Genomic DNA, 17,435 nt, shown 5'->3' on the forward strand with positions numbered 1-17,435 from the left:
TTCCACTCAGGTTTTTTATGTGCAAATTGAAAATGCACATAAAAACAGGTGGATAGAAACACATCTACTGACAAGTGGTCGCAAGTAAACACTCTTTCATTGTAAAGGGTCACAAACCAAAAGGGTTGGGAATCACTAGTTTAAACCAGATAAATAAAGGAAATGATCTTGACTTGACTTTCTTTCCTTAAAGTACACCAAATACGCTTGTTCGCTTTCTTGCCTAGAGTCAGAGGAGAAGATTGAAACCACTTATACATTTGTTCGGTAAATATACGGCTACAGCCAGCAGTAACAGAGGGAAACAGATAACCTAGCTTTGAAACAAAATAACAAAATCTGCCTACCAGCACCTGTAATAATCTCTAATTAACAATTTACATATTGTTTGTTTAATCCATACAAAAAACTAAATGTAAAAGCAACAATTCGCCGTTTTAAGGGAGGTTATGTTATGTTCTTGGCTGGGAGCAGTTGCCAGGCAACCATATGGGACATCAGATAGTCACTGCTCCCGACCAAGCTAAGCTAAGGTAACTGTTTGCTATATATAGACTACCAAACAGATGCCAGAGTGGTATCAACTTTCGGCAAGAAAGGATAGGTGTATTTCCTCAAATGTCCTTTCTCCCCTTTGAATTGGACAGACCTGCAGGGAAGTTATCAGATTTATAATATGGCAATGCCTTTCCCTCCATCCTTTCTTCATTCTTCTTTCACTTCCCTCTGCAGTTGACAAAAGTGGTACTGCCAGGAAGGTATCAAATTCAACATCAATATAGGCTACCTTTCCTCTCCTCCTTTCCCTCCAGGCCGACTAGCCACCTCGGTGCCTCTCTGGAAAAATCAGCCCTCGCTGACTCCGCCCCTCAATTTCAGATGTGGATGCGAGAAAAAAGGCCAGCAACAGTGTGTCAGACAACACAGCCCCTGCGCTCCGCTCCGCGTAGTACTTTGCTGAGGTCGTAGAGCAAAGACGAGCCCGCATGCTCGCTGTGGAGAAGGCGAACAGGAGCAAAAATGGACCGCCGGACAGCAGCATCCAGCGTGAACCGACACAGTTTTTAAGGTAAGGCTTTGTTCGCTTTCCGCAGCATTTCCATACAGATCTGCATTTGCTGCTTCACAGCGCTTTGTGCAGGACGCGGAGCAGCACTTAGGGGGGAGGATGTGCATGCACGATGTTTGGTTTAAACGATTATTATTATATTTAGGATTCTTTTAAATTAGATCTGCGAATGAAGATGTAGAAGAAAATCCTTTGTCTTCGTTACTTTACCGGATCACGGTGATTATCACAGGACGCTCATTTAATCTCGGCGCAGCTCTTTTAAGGTTTAGCGTACACGCACAAATGGTTTAATAAACATGAGGAGCATTACTGACACATGCAGCAGAGTTCACTGTGGACCCGTTAATGATGAGGATGAAGCTCTCCTGCATGGTGTTGAGTCCTTTTTTAAAAAAAAAAAAAGAAAAAAAGAAAAAAATCAGGTCTCTCCTCACTGAAGAAACTGAGTTCATTCACAGCTCACAGGGAAGCCAGGCCTGCATGCTGCTCTACAACTTGAGGAGAAGATGAGGTTTATTGTTCCCTTGACACTCAGTTATTGTTAAACAGCCTCATGCACATGGTGTCACCACATGGAAAACAGGAAACCTAGACAAAAAAAAAAGAGCTCCAGAGGAAGACTGAAAGGCATATTAATAATATGATGGCACCCATAATGTCCTTTTGAACTCACTGATTATTAGAGACATCATGTAAATTCCTATATTATGTTTATTTGATAGGTCTGTCTCACCCATTAGTTATGATGGAAATAACCTGCTCTCACGAAGTGCGTTTTATAGCAGTACTGTTGAAAGACTGACAAAGACATTTAAAGGCTGCTCCTTTTTTTAAATGTGTTTAGTTCACTACACTTTCATATCCGAAGCTGCACCGCTTCTCAACTATAGCAGGCTTTTGTTTAGAGCAATTTTAATTAGTGACAGCCAGATATCATCTCAGCTTTTCGGACCAAGTGCTTTAAATTAAACACAAAAAGTGTGATGTTTCTAATCGGCCTTCACATCACACGATTGAGGGCAGTGAAAGCATTTAAAAGCAGAGGAAAACATAGAACGTGTATGTGTGTGTGTGTGTGTGTGTGTGGGGGTTGCCTTCTTAGAAGTGTTGTGAATTACATCAGCAACAAGAAAAGGAGGTTTATCACGCTGAGTTGTCAAGACTTATCTCAATGTCACTGAAACACATGATCACCTTCAAAAACAGTGGAGGAGGTCAAGAGTAGGTTGAAACTCATTACAATATGAATCCCCCACCCCCACACAGTTGTATGAGGACCCAAATGCATATGACCAGGAAGCGGTAGCCGGATGACTTTAGTATTTATTGGGTGATATAGCTTGCAGGCAGGCAGGTAGTGTTGAAACCAGGAAATGAGTCCAACAAGGCTAAATAAAAGTTCAGACAAGGAGCAGGTAAAGTTCAAAGTCCATAGTACAGGCAAGGAACAAAAAAGCCATACAAAAGAACCCACGTTAAGAAATGCCAGGACACAGGAACAAGGTACAATGAAAATGCACATGACTGTGACACAACGATCCAACAAAGGACAAGACCCGGACTAAATACACTAAGGAAGGTGAGACAACGAGATACAGGTGCAAACAATCAAGGAGGGGCCAACAATCAAAACTGGAGGGAAAGCAAACAAAGACAGGAAGTAAAACGACAAGACACACAAGGGAAGGAGAATACTGCAAAATAAAATGGAAAACAGGACAAAATCTCAAACTATGACACATTCACACTTAGCCCACTGGAATCAAAGGAACCAGTCTGTTCCCTTTTATAGCATAAACAGCACGGGGAAGAAAATACAAAGCCTCTCTCCAGGTTATAGTGCCATTACGTCAGAAAAGTGTCATTTTGTTTGTGTGTGCAGCTGCTGAATAATTATGTGCTCTCTGGATTTCAAAGATTTTGAGAGGTTGTGACGAGGACAAAAGTTGAATTTAGTGGACAGTGTTTTTAACCTCCAGAGTAAAACTCAAAAGACACGCATTATATAAAACTAAAGCTAAATTATTTATTTTACTTTGCCAGAACATTTTCTTTCATAGTAAGTGAACTATAGATGTTGCTACCCACTCTAACGATGCATTATGAATGTGCTGATGGATACCTGATAAATGCACACACCCACCACTGATGTGTGAAAGGGTTGCGACTCTCACAAAATACCTGCATTATTGCTTTTGCACATAACTGTCTTATTACGGCTACACACTGGCTGGCACCTCTTTGTCTCTGCAGCTGGATATTTATTGTCTCAAATGGGGCACCCTCTCTCTGCGTGTGCAGACAGAGTACAGGTGTGTAGGAGAGCTGCTTTCTTTGTGTGCACTAACAATATTCCACTTTCATCCTACAATGGCAAACCACCATACAGCAGACCTGCAGCCGTTTTCCACACATTTTCTCATGTTTTTCCACCAAATCTATCAATTCTGAAACAAAACAGACTTGCTTCACTAGAGTTATCCGCACCTTGACATTTTCAAACTCCCTAAATTTAAATTTTTGTCGGGCAAATCCATGTGAACACAAACGTATATGAAGCATGTTGAAGCTCACACTGAGATTAGATAGTGAATGTCCGTATTTAATTCTCAGTTTATCCATTCCTTGACAACCCTGACGGGGTAAACCAGCAATGGTCAGTGTATAATTAGATTAGATTAAACTTTATTGTCATTACACATGTACAAGTACAAGGCAACGAAATGCAGTTTAGGTCTAACCAGAAGTGCACTAAGCAAGTGCAGGATATAAAGTGTGTGCATAAGTGCAGGATAGAGCAGTATTATGAAAATATTTTACAAGTGGTACTGTGGACATTATATACAGATGGCATTACTATAAATAGAAGTATACTGATGGATATGTACAATAATGAATTGGACTGGACAGAACAGTAGTGCAAATTATGGGCAGAAATTGTTAACAGTGCAGTGGATGAGTTATTGCAGTATTCAGTACATAGTACTGGAGTGCAAATGATGCAGTATATGTATAAATAAATAGTTCGGTAGTGCAAATAAACATGTGGTACATGTAGCAAAAACAATATAGCAGCATTTGTACATGATGGGACAGTGGAATCAGCGGGGGGGGCAGAGTTCGCAAACCAATATCCAAGAACTCGTGCTGGGTGTACGCTGTTAAGGCACAGCTGTTCTGCATGAACAGACCCCGAGATGAGCAAATATATAACTATAATAACTATACAACAACAGCGTGAGGCTTTTCATTCACACTTTGTTGCTAACATGTTTCAGTGTAAACCACCATCTGATATTCTAAAAAATAGTACTAATAATAGTCAGTGATGGCACGGAAACAGAGTTAACGAGCTAGTCAAACATTGACTGCTCTGATTCGCATTGAACCAGAGAAAGTGGGGAGGGGAATTTATGTGAAAGAGTGTACGGAGAAGAGACATTCGCAATCAGATGGAGTTTAACTTAAATGCCAGTAAGGTGTATTAATTGAAAAAGCAAAGCAGCAAAATATGGAATATGCAATTATTTTGTGAAGTGTGTTTCGGGGTTGAGTGTGTGTGACTGATTGGCCTTACAGCATTGGTGGGTAAAATGGAAAATAGATTCCAGGACAGAAAAGGCAGGCATTATGCTTCAAGGACGCATTTCTTTACTATTTGCACTCAGACTGTGAAGGAATACAGACTTTGTCTCTTTGTCTCATTTCACCAGCAGCACAGTGAAGCATCATTTTTTATTTTTTATTTTTTTTTTAATGTGGCGACATTGCGGCTTTGAGGCTGCTCAGAACAGCTTCGTTGATTTAACCATAAGATATCGCCTATCATAAGAATGAGGTTAGAAATTGTCAACTTAAAATGAGTTTTTAAATGTAAAAAAAAAAAAATCAATTATTGGTGGAAAAATAGGGGTTAAATATGTTTAAACCTGCAATAATGTTTTTGACCTCTTGGGGGCCGCAGATACAAATTGTGCACACTACGTTGACATGTCATTACCTTTTTAAGTTGATATGGAGAACATGTCAAGGAATCAAAGTCATTTGTCATTTCACAACACAGGGTTGTACAATGAAATGTAAGTTATAGCCCAATATTTACCCACTTCTAGCTGTTTTTGGTCTCTTCCAACTCATGAGGGAAATAGGTGGCTCTTTTAGCTGCTAGATGCTCCACTATGTTCCCCAGCTAGCCTAGTCGCTAACTGTGTCTGTGTGTTGTTTGGTTCTGAGCAGGGAGTGGGTTTTTAGAGCTTTTTCACTGAAAATGATGCTATGAGAGCGTAAACCAAAACATTAAAGTTGTGGGCCAGACAGCTAAACAATGAGCTGAAACTCACTATAAAGCTCCTGCAGATTTAAGTTCTAATTCTCTGTAGGTCCATCACTACAAGTAATCCCTTTCACATTGTCATTTGATACATTGTTGTTATAAGAATATTGATTTATAACCACTTTAAACATAAAAGATTTCTCATTTTACTGTATATCAAAATTCAGTGCTCAGTATCTCACAGCTGCTTGTGAAATGGCAAGGCTGAACTTTTAGGTCGACACTTCAGGTTCTTTTTAGTTAATCCTAAAATTGTCATAATTTTACTGTCAGCCAAAGCTAGAGTTTAATTTTTTATCTGTTCCAGACTGTATATGTGGAGGTACAGAGAAGTGGAGGGATTGCATGGGCAGGGCACTCTGGGAAGGTGGAGGTGTAATTTCAGATGTGCGCTAACCGACCAGAGCAGCAGTTATCCGAGCTCAGCCTTCAAAAGCAGCAGCGCTGGAGTCATCAAGACCAGCTGTGCCCCTCACTCCTGGCTGAGTTTGGGAGCGCTCAGAGGACAGGGCTCTCCATGAGAAACACATGGACGTCCAGGGTTATTAACCGTCTTCATGAGATTGTAACCTTCCTGAGAGGAGTTGTTTAGGCACTCATTTCTGTGTCCCTGTGTCCCTGTGTGTTGATGTATGGCGCTCTACTCCTTATGTTGAGTCTTCTTAAACAGTGAGATGGGATGTTTGGGCAGCTTATTGTGGCGTTGCTTTCATAATTGTACTATAAGTCTCTGATAGGCTGTTAATCTCAGTCCGTGTTTAGAAGTAAGTGTCCAGAATTCAGGCAGATTATAGAGAGGTTAAGCTGTCTGAAAATGGCTGTGGAGCTATAGATTAGTGGGCTTGTTCTCTGGGCAGTCAAATGTGCCCCAAAAAAAAAAAACACAACAGGCAGCGTGTGAAACCCTGATACGAACAAATCCTATCAGCATCTTTTGCATTAGCGTTGTTAACCTGTAAGATCTGCTCTTATTTAGTCAGAGAAATGTTGTTGGGTTTTAGCTCTTGGAGAAACAGCAGCTTCCTAAGCCTCATTTCCATCTTTGTCTCTTTTGTCCCAAAAATGGATGAGCAAGCAAAACAAATGGAGTGATGGTCACTGTAGGTGTGAGAGGGTGACTGGTCATACAATCTGATGGTACAAGCACTGTTATGTCCATTTAGCCTTCACAAAAAGGGGGAACGGACAGTGGAATGAGCTTTAAGTGGACTTTCTCTACTTTCTCACATCAAACGCCCGTCCGCTGTGGGTGTCAGCGCTCTCAGCTGTATTTATGGGCCATAATGTGAGGTGTAGAACTGCATTTCCTTCATAGGACCTTGCTGTTGGCAGGCTGTATTTGAGAGGGCTCTGCGCACCGTGAAAGCCTGTCATCAAGAACCGCTGCCCTGTGTGATTTATCAGAATGGGATGTGCTTAGAAGGTCAGGCTGATTCAACACTTCGCAGCTCCGTGTTTTCGTCAGATGTCCTTTCTTCTTAAAGAGAAGGTTACTTTTTAAACTTAACATTAGTGTCATCTCTTTTCTTGTGACTGTGACTTGTGAAGTGCTCTAAATAAAGTGTTATTAGATTTAAACTAAACTAAAGTCTGCCTCTTGTTTAGACATCGAACAGCCAGTGGATGTCTGATGGCTGATGACTTTCTCTGTCCATTACTCAGTCTGAATGAGTCAGAGGATTGTTTTCTCTCAAGGGCTATGTCAGTAGTGCTGGTTTTAAATGAAACACGTCCTCTGCTCCGGTAATTACAAGGCACATGAACACTTTACATGGTGCTCTGATAGAGAGGGGCTTATTGGTAGTGCTGCATCCTTGTCCAGGTGTCCGCTCAGTATTATGGTATGGAAGTCTGCAATGCTCTCTGCAGAACGAAGGCTCATTGTGTGCACGTGTGTGCACATCGATGCAGCGTGTAGACCCTGTTGTCTCCTCTCTGCATTGTGGATCAGGTGTGAATTTTCTACAGCAGATGGACTGTGACAGGTGTATGTGAGAGACTTCCGCCTCCCTGCACCACTTGGCCATTATTAGGTGTAGTTGCTTCTTCAGAGCAAGATTAATGAGTGTCTAAGCACGCCTTTGCAAAAATAGACATTTTTGCTCTGCTGATATAATCAGTGTTGTGGTTGAAGGAGGATAGCAGGGGACAGGACAGACCTAATCTGCCTCAGCGGGATCAGTCTTTAATGGAGTTAGTACTTTCTGGTCTGACCTTGCTGGACTTGGTATCGCAGCAGCATGAAGCCATCCCCCACGAGTCTGATCCTGCTGCCACCAAGAGAGAAACAGGATGAAAGACGTTGTGCTTGTTTTTCTTTGATCATTTCATAAAACTAAGAACAAGGTTTTCCTGTTTGTGTGTGTGTATGTATCTCATGTAGGGGAGCAGGCATCCTATTTTCTTTTTACATATAAAACATATATATTTTCTCTTTTTTTTTTTTACCATGGAGGCAGTGCAGCCGAGGAGAGTGGGGAAAAACTCAAGCACATGTGACCAGTGAACCAGTGGGCTACTCTTGAGTCTGCCACAAACCTATCAAACATCAGATGCATCCAACCACAGAAATCCTTGCTTCAAGGATCCAAAAACAACCTTAAAGCTGCCCTAATCTAACATTTTTAAATTAACAATGGGTATAATGCCTATGTGTAATGTAAAAGGGCTAATTTATAGTGATGAGCCCACAAAAAAGGATCACCACCTCTGCAGTTCCCCTCAGCTCTACACAGTGTTTTAGTGTCTTTCACCCATTGTTTTTTTTCGGCCTGAAACTTCACTGTTTTGATTCACTCTTGCCACTCTCATCAGCCTTGTTTCTAGGTGGCTGCTGTTCAGCGAAAATGCTTTGTTAAATCCACTGTACACTAACTGTCCAGCACCAAACAGCAGACAGACAAAGCTATTGACTAGCTGATGAACATAGTGGAGCATTTAGTAGCTAAAGCATGACATCAAATTAATGCAAAAGTTGCTTTGTGTGTGCTAGATATGTAATTGGGTAACTGTTTGCTAACACATTCAACATATCAATTTTATAATGATAATGCGTCAATGTGTTCACAGCTTGTTGTGCTGCCCCTAAGTAACCAAACAAAAATCAATTATGGCTGCTTTAAAGCTTTGATAATACAAATTCTAACGATATGATTTTCCTTTTTATGTAAAATATTTCGTATAATCACATGATTTTGTTTTAGGAGTAGAATTAGACCATTAAATTGGAAATGGTAAGCAATATGACTCGATAAAATAGCTAACTAGTATTATAAACATTTGTTTTCCCTGACTCGTATAATCAGACTCTGATGCTGATGTTGCTCTAATACTGTTTCTGCTGCTGCCGCACGTCAGCTGCGGTGTTAACGTTGAAAAGAATGTAGGCAGCGTTTGTAACAGTGTCACTATTGCTATTGCATAGTTACAGAGAGCACTGACAAATTTGTTTTTCAGCTGTAAAAGGTCCTGCTCAGTATACATTATGGTGACAATTTTTGAAAAAATCTAATTTAGGAGATTATAAAAAAGTCAGTTTGTTATTGATGTAGGTATTAGCCTCAAAAATCCAGTAATGGCTGAGTTACATTCAGAACAGTCCGTGGTGTCCGGGAAGTTGCAGTTGACTTGGTGTTTCCTATAGTTAGCTAGGGATACTGCCCTTAATGGGCCGTTAATGGGCCACAAGTGAACTAGAGCAGTCAGCATAATTCAATCATTTTGTTTAGGGTTGCAACTAACTACCTGATTGATCAAGGTAATCAGCATATTAATCGAATTAAAAATAAGTAAATGTTTGGTCTATAAATTGTCAGAAAGTTGTGAAAAATGTCACAATTTCCTAGAGCCCAGTTTGGTGTATTCAAACAGCTTGTTTTGTCTGACCAACAGTCCAAAACCAAAGGTCTTCAGTTTAGTGTCATAGAAAACAATGAAAACCAGCAAATATGCACATTTGAGAAGTTGCAACCAGGGAATTTTTGGCATGTTTGCTTAAAAAATTTAATTAAAAAAAAAAAAAGAAATTGTTGCAGATCAATTTTTTTTGTTTTTTTTGTGGAAGGTTTGATCATACTGACAGGGGTGCTTCTGTGTGGCTTGTCAAAACTCAGTTCGATCTATCACTTAACTGACTGAAGAGTTTAAGTTTATAATGAACAAGCAAAAAGGATTAACCACTTTTTTTTTTTTTTTTAAAGCTGTGCCATTATACTGGTGGAGAGTAACACCCATGTTGACCTGAATTACATTCAAGTCCCTTCAAGTTGATTTGTAGTCAGGCAAAACTAGGCATGCCTAGGCATTTTAAAAACACAAGTGGCCTGCTCTGTGTCTCCATTTAGTCTCCTTATTTATGAGAAGGAAATGAAATGTAACTTTTGTTTCACTGTATTTGTGGCTTTAAGTTTGTGCTATACTTACTACTAGGTTCCAGACCTGGTCTGTACTTTGCTGTGCGTCTGTATGCGTGCATGCAGTCATGCGTTGACATGCTCTAGTGATGTGATTGGCAGGTAGTTGGATGGCTGGAATGAGCTGTATTGCCTGCAGTGTGTTCTCAGCTCCACATGCTAGGTGCCAGTGGTGAGGACCTGGTTGATCTACTGCTAGTATTAAGTCTTCACAAGGACTGGAAGGCAGAGCCACAATACAGTAACTACACACATACTACATCTCTGTCCGTGTGAACAAATGTGTAAGTTAGTGAATGCAATATTAATTCTGTTCTTTGCGTGGGTAAGGCAGCATAATGTTAAAATGACTGACTTTAGAACAAACGCATATAGACACAAACAGTCAGTGGAGCGGTGTCTACACTTACATCTGCATGCACAGTACCACAGTTAAATGTAGGTCACAGAATAAGGCAGATGTGGGGGAAGGAAATACAGTAAGCAGTGGAAGTGGAAGTGAAGGGAGGAGGAAGCCTTTCATTATATCATCATGTTGGAGCAGCAGGATTAGGACTTGGATATATAGGGAGGATTTAACCCCATTCAGTCTACAGGCTATTCTTAACAGCTGCACTTTGGGGTTTCAAGATGTGATGAAGTGCAGTGGACCCTTCGGAGAGCTCGGACGCCGGCAGTATAATTACACAGGGTGAAATCTGATGTCCTACACAGTAATAACCTCATTGCCCCCTGAGGCTAAAGCAGGGTGGACCTGTAGCTGGGGGTTCATTAAGTGACGAGAGAGAGGTTCATTTTGTCTGTGCATATGCCTTTTTTTTTTTTTTTTTTTTTTTGTCTGCATTGTCTCATCTTTCTTGTCTGATCTGCAACCACCCATGTGTTGTACAATGAAACATTATGCCTTGTATTGGCCAAGTTTGGACGGTTCATATTACAGCAGTCCCTAAAAATGGTACCAGATCAATACCCGTATAAATGCCTCTGCGTTAATGACAGTTTTGTAACTGGAATTCCATTTGTGAAAGATTATTTCTAGGATTAAATTACAGTCAGCAATGTCATTTATCTGATAGGCACCGTTTCAGATGCAGCCCAAAAGTCAAAATTTTGTGTGTAAGAAGGGTGTTGATAAGATGGTTAATTTCCATCTGTGTGATCTCACACATAGCAGTTCAGATAGTGAGATTAAACACTGCTTAGCTGCTTCACAAGTTTACACCTTGTTGTGCCTTTTTAATTTTGTGATTTCTACAGTGAATACAACAGCTATACAGCCTCCTTGTTAAATAATGTATTCAAACTCTTTTCAGTAACGTTAAAGTTGGAATTTGCTCATTCGAAGTGGAATTTGTGGAGTGTAGCATGATCTCTGAAACACAGATGACAGTTTGTGGACCGTTTGGAATTAGGTAGACAGTACAGTGCTCCATTTTGAACTGGATTATGTGAACACAGCATAGATTGGAAAGGACATCTTCATTGTCATTTTCTTCAGCTTTGCACGTTTCGGTTCAGGCAGCTAAAACACAATTAGGTTAAGGGAACTAGTTTAGACAGTTACAAAGTAAAATATCAGGGAAGTGCGCGTACATTTATTTGATTGGCCAACGCAGCACCTTGTCAGATGATGTCCCGTTGCATTGGAGCAAAAGTCAAATTTTATTTGCAGGAGCACCCTTAGAGTACGATTTGGTTGTGTTAACCCAAAAAAGACTCCACTCAAGCTCGAGTTCATGAATAACTCTGGGCCCCAGTAGTGAAGGTGCATACACCCACACAGCACCCACTACTATTCCAAACTACAGCCTGTGTCTAATTCTGGCTCCTTCATGTAATACCTTACTGTAAAATCTGTTTTTCTCACTTTTCATACATGGAGCACATACTGCATTTGCATTTTTCATGTTCTGTTCACATAATCCTGGGAGACTTGGCCTGGAATTTCAATTTCAAATGTCTTTTGACCACACAATTCATGCTTCTATCTATGGCTCTACACATGCTTAGTGGACCTCGTCTTGTTGCCTTCTTTTAACCACACAGTGATGTATTAGTTTGTAGCTGCTTGAACTGCTGCAAGGTGAATATTAAAAGAAAACAGCTTTATATTTTTAGATGGAGAACAACTCCACTCTTGAGGGTTTAATATTTTATGAGGAACAAGCCCTTTGGTCAGTGTTGTGTTTTGAGAGAACGTGCAGATGCAGTGTGCAGGAGAGAGAAAGACAGCATGTTCCCTTGCAGAACCAGCCTGGCTTTGGGGACTAAATACTGCGTCAACCACTGCTTTCTTTGTGAGACTCTTTTATTGCTTCCTCTTTGTTTTGATGCCAGTGTTGAAACACCACAGATTATTTTTTATTAGCCTAATCAGACTCTACCCACTCATTGGAAATTAACATTAATTCTGTGCTTAAATACAGCCAAGCATTCTGCATCTGCATTTACTCTGTATTTTCTGTGAAGTTCATGCAGCCTTTACTTCCTACAAAAACCTGTTAACTTATTTGAGAAATTTTTCATGTTGGCTGTGATTAAAGTATTCATAACACGGCCTCTCCACCCTGGTTCCTCAGCAGGCCGTAGTAAAGTGGACTGAACAATTTTCAGTGAGATGCTCTGTGGCTGTATTCCCTTAAGGGCTGTCCAATAACTTACCTGGCAGTCAAATAGTGGCTGGAGTTAAGTACAGTCACCTCTGGCAATGCTTGTACTGTAGACACATTGAGAGCAGCAGGCAGCAGCAGGGCATGCTGGGACTCAAGGACTGTGGTTACATAAAAAAAAGAAATGTATCTATAAATATAGTCTATATTTTACTCTTTTGTTGTGGTTCTATTGTGGAGTCATTTTACCAGTGTTTGGCTGCCCTAAAGTGATGCAGTCACATTATATTCATCAAGTATTTTTGTGTTTTATGTGTTGTCTGCACCTGGTCTTGATTTATCTCTTTTAATATTTTTTGGTTAATGATTTTAGTTTTAGTCGAGTTTTTGTCAATCTCATAATTTGTCGTGCATTTTAAATTTTTTTTCATGTCTAAGCATTTTGACGCTACAGCTGTCTCAATCTTTTTTTTTAACAGTTACCATGGTTACACAGGTCATTCTTGTCTATCACGAGGTTAGTAGAAAAGGCACTGTTTACTTGTTCGTACACACACACACACACACACACACACACAGTGTCCATGTCACTTTGCTCTGCAGTAATATAACAGACTGACTCTACTCAGTAAATCCTTTCCACACACTGTTTCAACAGAACCGCTCTCTGTTGTTCCTGCTGACCTAGCATTAGCATTAGCATCACTGCACCTACCTGTTCCCTCCACTACAGAGCAGTGAATCATTCAGAAGCTGGATTCACTCACTTGTTTACTAAAATACTGTTCAGTGTCTGAGTTTTTAGCTTGAGAGGAGAAGCTAAAACGTCGGATAATGTAGTGATATTTCTTTAGCGAACATCCTAGAAGATTTAGATGGTTGTCCATCGATATTGATCCTGGAACATATTCCTTCTGATTGCAACACGAAAGATAGCCGACTAAAAGTAATGTTAATGTTACATCCACATCCAAAGCACTTAATTTTACATTAGCTTACCTTTTTATAAATGTCGACGTGCTGGGCCTGCATGTTTTCGTGTAATTTGTTCCAGTTGTTATGTTGCTGCTTCTTGTCTAATTCTCAGTGAATTGTAGATTAATTTAGTCCATAAATCTGTTTCTTCTAAGAATGGTAGCATCAGATAACATTACTGACAGAGACAGAACGTTACTGAATGCAAGATGCTATTTAACAGTAGTGCTACAGGACAAGTTAAAGCAACTCCTGAATAAGAGAGATATTTATAAGTTACTGTTTTATTAATCAGGAGCTAGAGGTTACAGTGTGTGATTCCACAGATCTGTAAGACATTAAAACAGTAGGCCAATGAGTTCTTTTTTATCCGTCTTTTTCACATTATCCTTTTAGTTTTTATTTGTTGACATTTTGTTATAGTTCTTTGTCAACGAATATTTTTTGTTGACGAAATTAACACCGGTTTCAAGCAATAACTATTACATTGGCTTGCTGTTGTTATATTCTGACCGACAAGACATAACATAAGACAGACATAGCGGCATGTAAAAATATATAATTGCCTGTACTCTATAGTTAGTAGTCCTTTTCGGTTCATCACAATCATCGTCATTTTAAAATGTAAGAAATGATAGTTGTTGTAAATCAGTAAAGTGCGTCTTGTACAAATAGAACCACAATCATTGCTGCGTGTTTCAAACTGCTCTCAGATGCCGTCTTAGAAAATTTTGCCTTGTATACGTTTTTATATAGATGCATTAACATATTTTCTTGTTCTGTATGTTATCTTCCTTGTATACGATCACTAATCCAATTTCTTTCACCAGAGAATGATTTAGGCTGACCATTTCAACTTGTATCAGCATGTCTACTGGACGCGCCAGTAGAATACTACAATGACACACACTATAATAAATTTATTTCACTATAGTAAATTTATTTCACTATAGTCAAATGACCGAATAAACCCTTGCAGACTTTGAGGATGCTGGGCCATGAGGAAAGGATATGTGCTGCGACAGGGCTTCAGACCTCAGTCATTTCCTTGGAGATTAATTGAAATTCCTGACCCTATAACCCTTTTTCATAGTTTGTTTTTTAATGGTTCTTAATGGTACAGTACTGACATTGTCAATTTATGTTTCTTTACATTGTATAACAGAAATATAATGTTCTCTTTTACACAAGTTGCTAATATATTCACATAAAACCCTGAACTGAAGGCCGTCACATTGTAGGAGGATGAAAACCAACCTTTGCCCATCTTAAAGGTCAAATCCAAATGATTCATCCTATGACTATTGTGTATGTGCAATATCAAACCTTGCTCAATCAATAAACTTACTGTATACATCAGAAATGAAAAATGAGAATGTCTTTAATGGACATAAGACATAAAAGACATAAATGGTACATTATAATTCCTTTCTTTTACATCTTTACATCTATATTGCTATGAACTACACTTAATCCACCAAGCAAAGTCTGGTGAAGTCTGCACCCCAAGCAGTCTATCTGGAAGTTAGCAGAAAGTCCACTTGAGGCCCCTTGCAGACTTGATGAAGTGTGGATTTGGACCGCCCTCGGCAGTAGTGGACTTCCTGGGAACGTGTCCGTTAAGGCCACTAGTCCGGAAATTCCGGACATTTGGATTCAGCCTGTGTGTCACCGTTGATGCCCTGTTTTTATCCTACTGACAGTTGAGAAGAGTGATATCACTGTAAAGTTTGTCATGTAGGGACACAAAGGCCTGCAAGACATGATCGATCTAGAGTCTAATGTCCAGCACTTCAACAAGTGATGAAAAGTTCCTCTTGGGAGGACTTCCTCTTAAACAGCTGTTCAAACACTGTAAAATCTGCTTCCTCTACTGTGAATGAAAAGTGTGTGCTGGCAGGTTGTTTTTTTAGAGCTGAATTAGCAGCCACGTTTGTTAACTTATTGACAGATGGCAGCTGATGAGGTGAAAATGGTGCAGGTCACGGGAGCAGTTATCGTTGAGAAGGTATTGGATTTGAACTCTCTTCGTCCTTGAGCTCCATTAAACAGCGCTAGCTGTTATTCCTCTGTGTTCTGCACTGCTGTACACTGCTGGGAAAGAGGAGGGTCATAGGCAAACCAGCTGCTTACAAAAAAATGCAGCTGCTGCCACTCAAAAACAGATCATCAAGTGGTAAACTAAACCACTAAAGTTTTTAATGCTCACTACAGGTGAAAGGATAAGTTTAATTGCAATTATTTTGGTAATCTATAACTCATTTTAAAGAAACATTTTGGGAATCATGCTTTTTCGCTTCCTTGCCAAGAGTTAGGTGATATATACCAAACGATAAATCAATCACTTGTAGCCCTACTAGTCACGTAATCCAGACACAATTTCAAAGTTTTTAATTGATTGGTCATTTTTCAAGGAATAACATCGGGAAAAAATGCTAAACACGATCTAGTTCCAGCTTCTAAAATGTGAGGATTTGCTTCTTAGTCATATATTGTAGTGAACTGACTATCTTTGGGTTTTTTGACTGTTGGTTGGACAAAACAAGATATTTGAAGATGTAACCTTGGGCTCTGAAGTTGTGATGGACATTTTTTCACTATTTGACATTTCATAGACTGAACAACTCATCAATTAAGTTCCAATTGAATCACCTTGTCCCACCTGAGACGTCATGTATGGTAGTAACTGATAAATGTACTGAGATCTGTTCCTCTCAACATGTTTTCTCTTTGTTCACCACTCATTTGCTCATTTATCTATTTTTTCCTCTCATGCAGGTCATAAACCACATAATTATTCTCCTGAGGGCAAATGGCCTGCAAACATTGAACCAATCACCTCTTCCCTATTACAAAAGCTTCGTCTCTCCCACTATCATATATTCACATTTAATCTTGGTTCTGCTCTTTACGAGATCTATGCTTTATGTTCTATTAGGCTCCTTTGTTCATCACCGTCTCCTGCTAACTCCCACTAAGTCATTTAGTCGTCCCTAGCTGTCTGGCAGTGTCTCGTTTCCATGTTTCCCGTTTTGTACTGTTTCTTTGTGTAGCCCTCACAAGACTAGCTCTGTCCTCCACCCCCGCCTCTCCATCTGTGCCACGCATTTAGGTTGTTTCACTGCACTGAAGCACACATCCTGATTGCTGCCAGGTGAGACAAACTAGCTGCGCACTCACATGCATGCACAACATGCCTCAGGACACGCACACACATCCACAGTGGGCTTCTGTGGAGCACTGGTGCATATAGATGGCATTTGCTTGTCAGTGGGCATCTGTGTGTTTTCCCGCTTGTTTTTTTTGCATCAGGTCTGCTGTTGTTGTTTCCAGGTGTTAAATGGCATATTTTCCACTGAGTAACATTTGACCCCAGCGTGGCAGAAATGTCAAAACTGCTACACGCCTACCCCACTTGTCTGTGGCCTGAAGGCCTTAAACAGAACATGCTGCAAGTTTTCAGAAAGAAATCAGATGTTGTGTGTGTTTGTGCAGATGTGTGTTTGCTTGCATCAGTTTTTTTGCCATTATTTTCTTTCTCCCATACTGTTTCTACTCCCTCTGGCTCAAATGCTCCCTGCAGTTTTCCTCCTGCTCAACCAGGGTCAGTGGATGAGCTTTGGCCCAGTGTATGGCCCCAGGGCGGGAGGCCTGGATGTCTGGGTATATGGGGAGGGGGGACTACAGGGGCGCCTGAGATCACTCCTACTGCACTCTGCAGGACCCGGCAGTTACAGAGACAGGAAGCTGTAATTAGGACTAGAGGAGGCTTAACACTCAGGAGCTTTTTTCCCCTCCTGTCTCACCCTGCCAGTCTCTGGAGAGAAATGCTTCCACATTAAGAGACCAAAGCTCATAATTACGTGTGGTTCAGAGGATTGTAGTCCTCTGATGTGAGGCAATTTAATGCTTCATTTATTTACCTTCATTGCTGTGTATTTCACTCTGTAAGCCATCAGTGAAGCTAACGTGTTGTACACCAGATTATTGGAGTAAGTCAGGCTGATAATGAGTGTTATTTTTAATGATTGTGT

The 17,435-nt window shown here is 40.2% G+C and overlaps 1 protein-coding gene across 2 annotated transcripts in view; it reads left to right on the forward strand.

The window, feature by feature from the left end:
* Window positions 1-401: 401 nt before the first annotated feature.
* The window catches only part of st6gal2a (ST6 beta-galactosamide alpha-2,6-sialyltranferase 2a), a 70,889-nt gene continuing 53,855 nt past the window's right edge, over window positions 402-17,435 (forward strand). Inside the window, exon 1 of one of the 2 annotated variants that reach the window (XM_044216727.1) lies at window positions 402-1,069. The gene's annotated coding sequence lies outside the window, so the exon portion shown is untranslated. The remainder of the gene's footprint in view (window positions 1,070-17,435) is intronic. The other variant, XM_044216726.1, reaches the window with a different exon arrangement.

The sequence above is a fragment of the Siniperca chuatsi genome, linkage group LG12, assembly GCF_020085105.1.
Source record: "Siniperca chuatsi isolate FFG_IHB_CAS linkage group LG12, ASM2008510v1, whole genome shotgun sequence".
In the NCBI taxonomy this organism is placed as follows: domain Eukaryota; kingdom Metazoa; phylum Chordata; class Actinopteri; order Centrarchiformes; family Sinipercidae; genus Siniperca; species Siniperca chuatsi.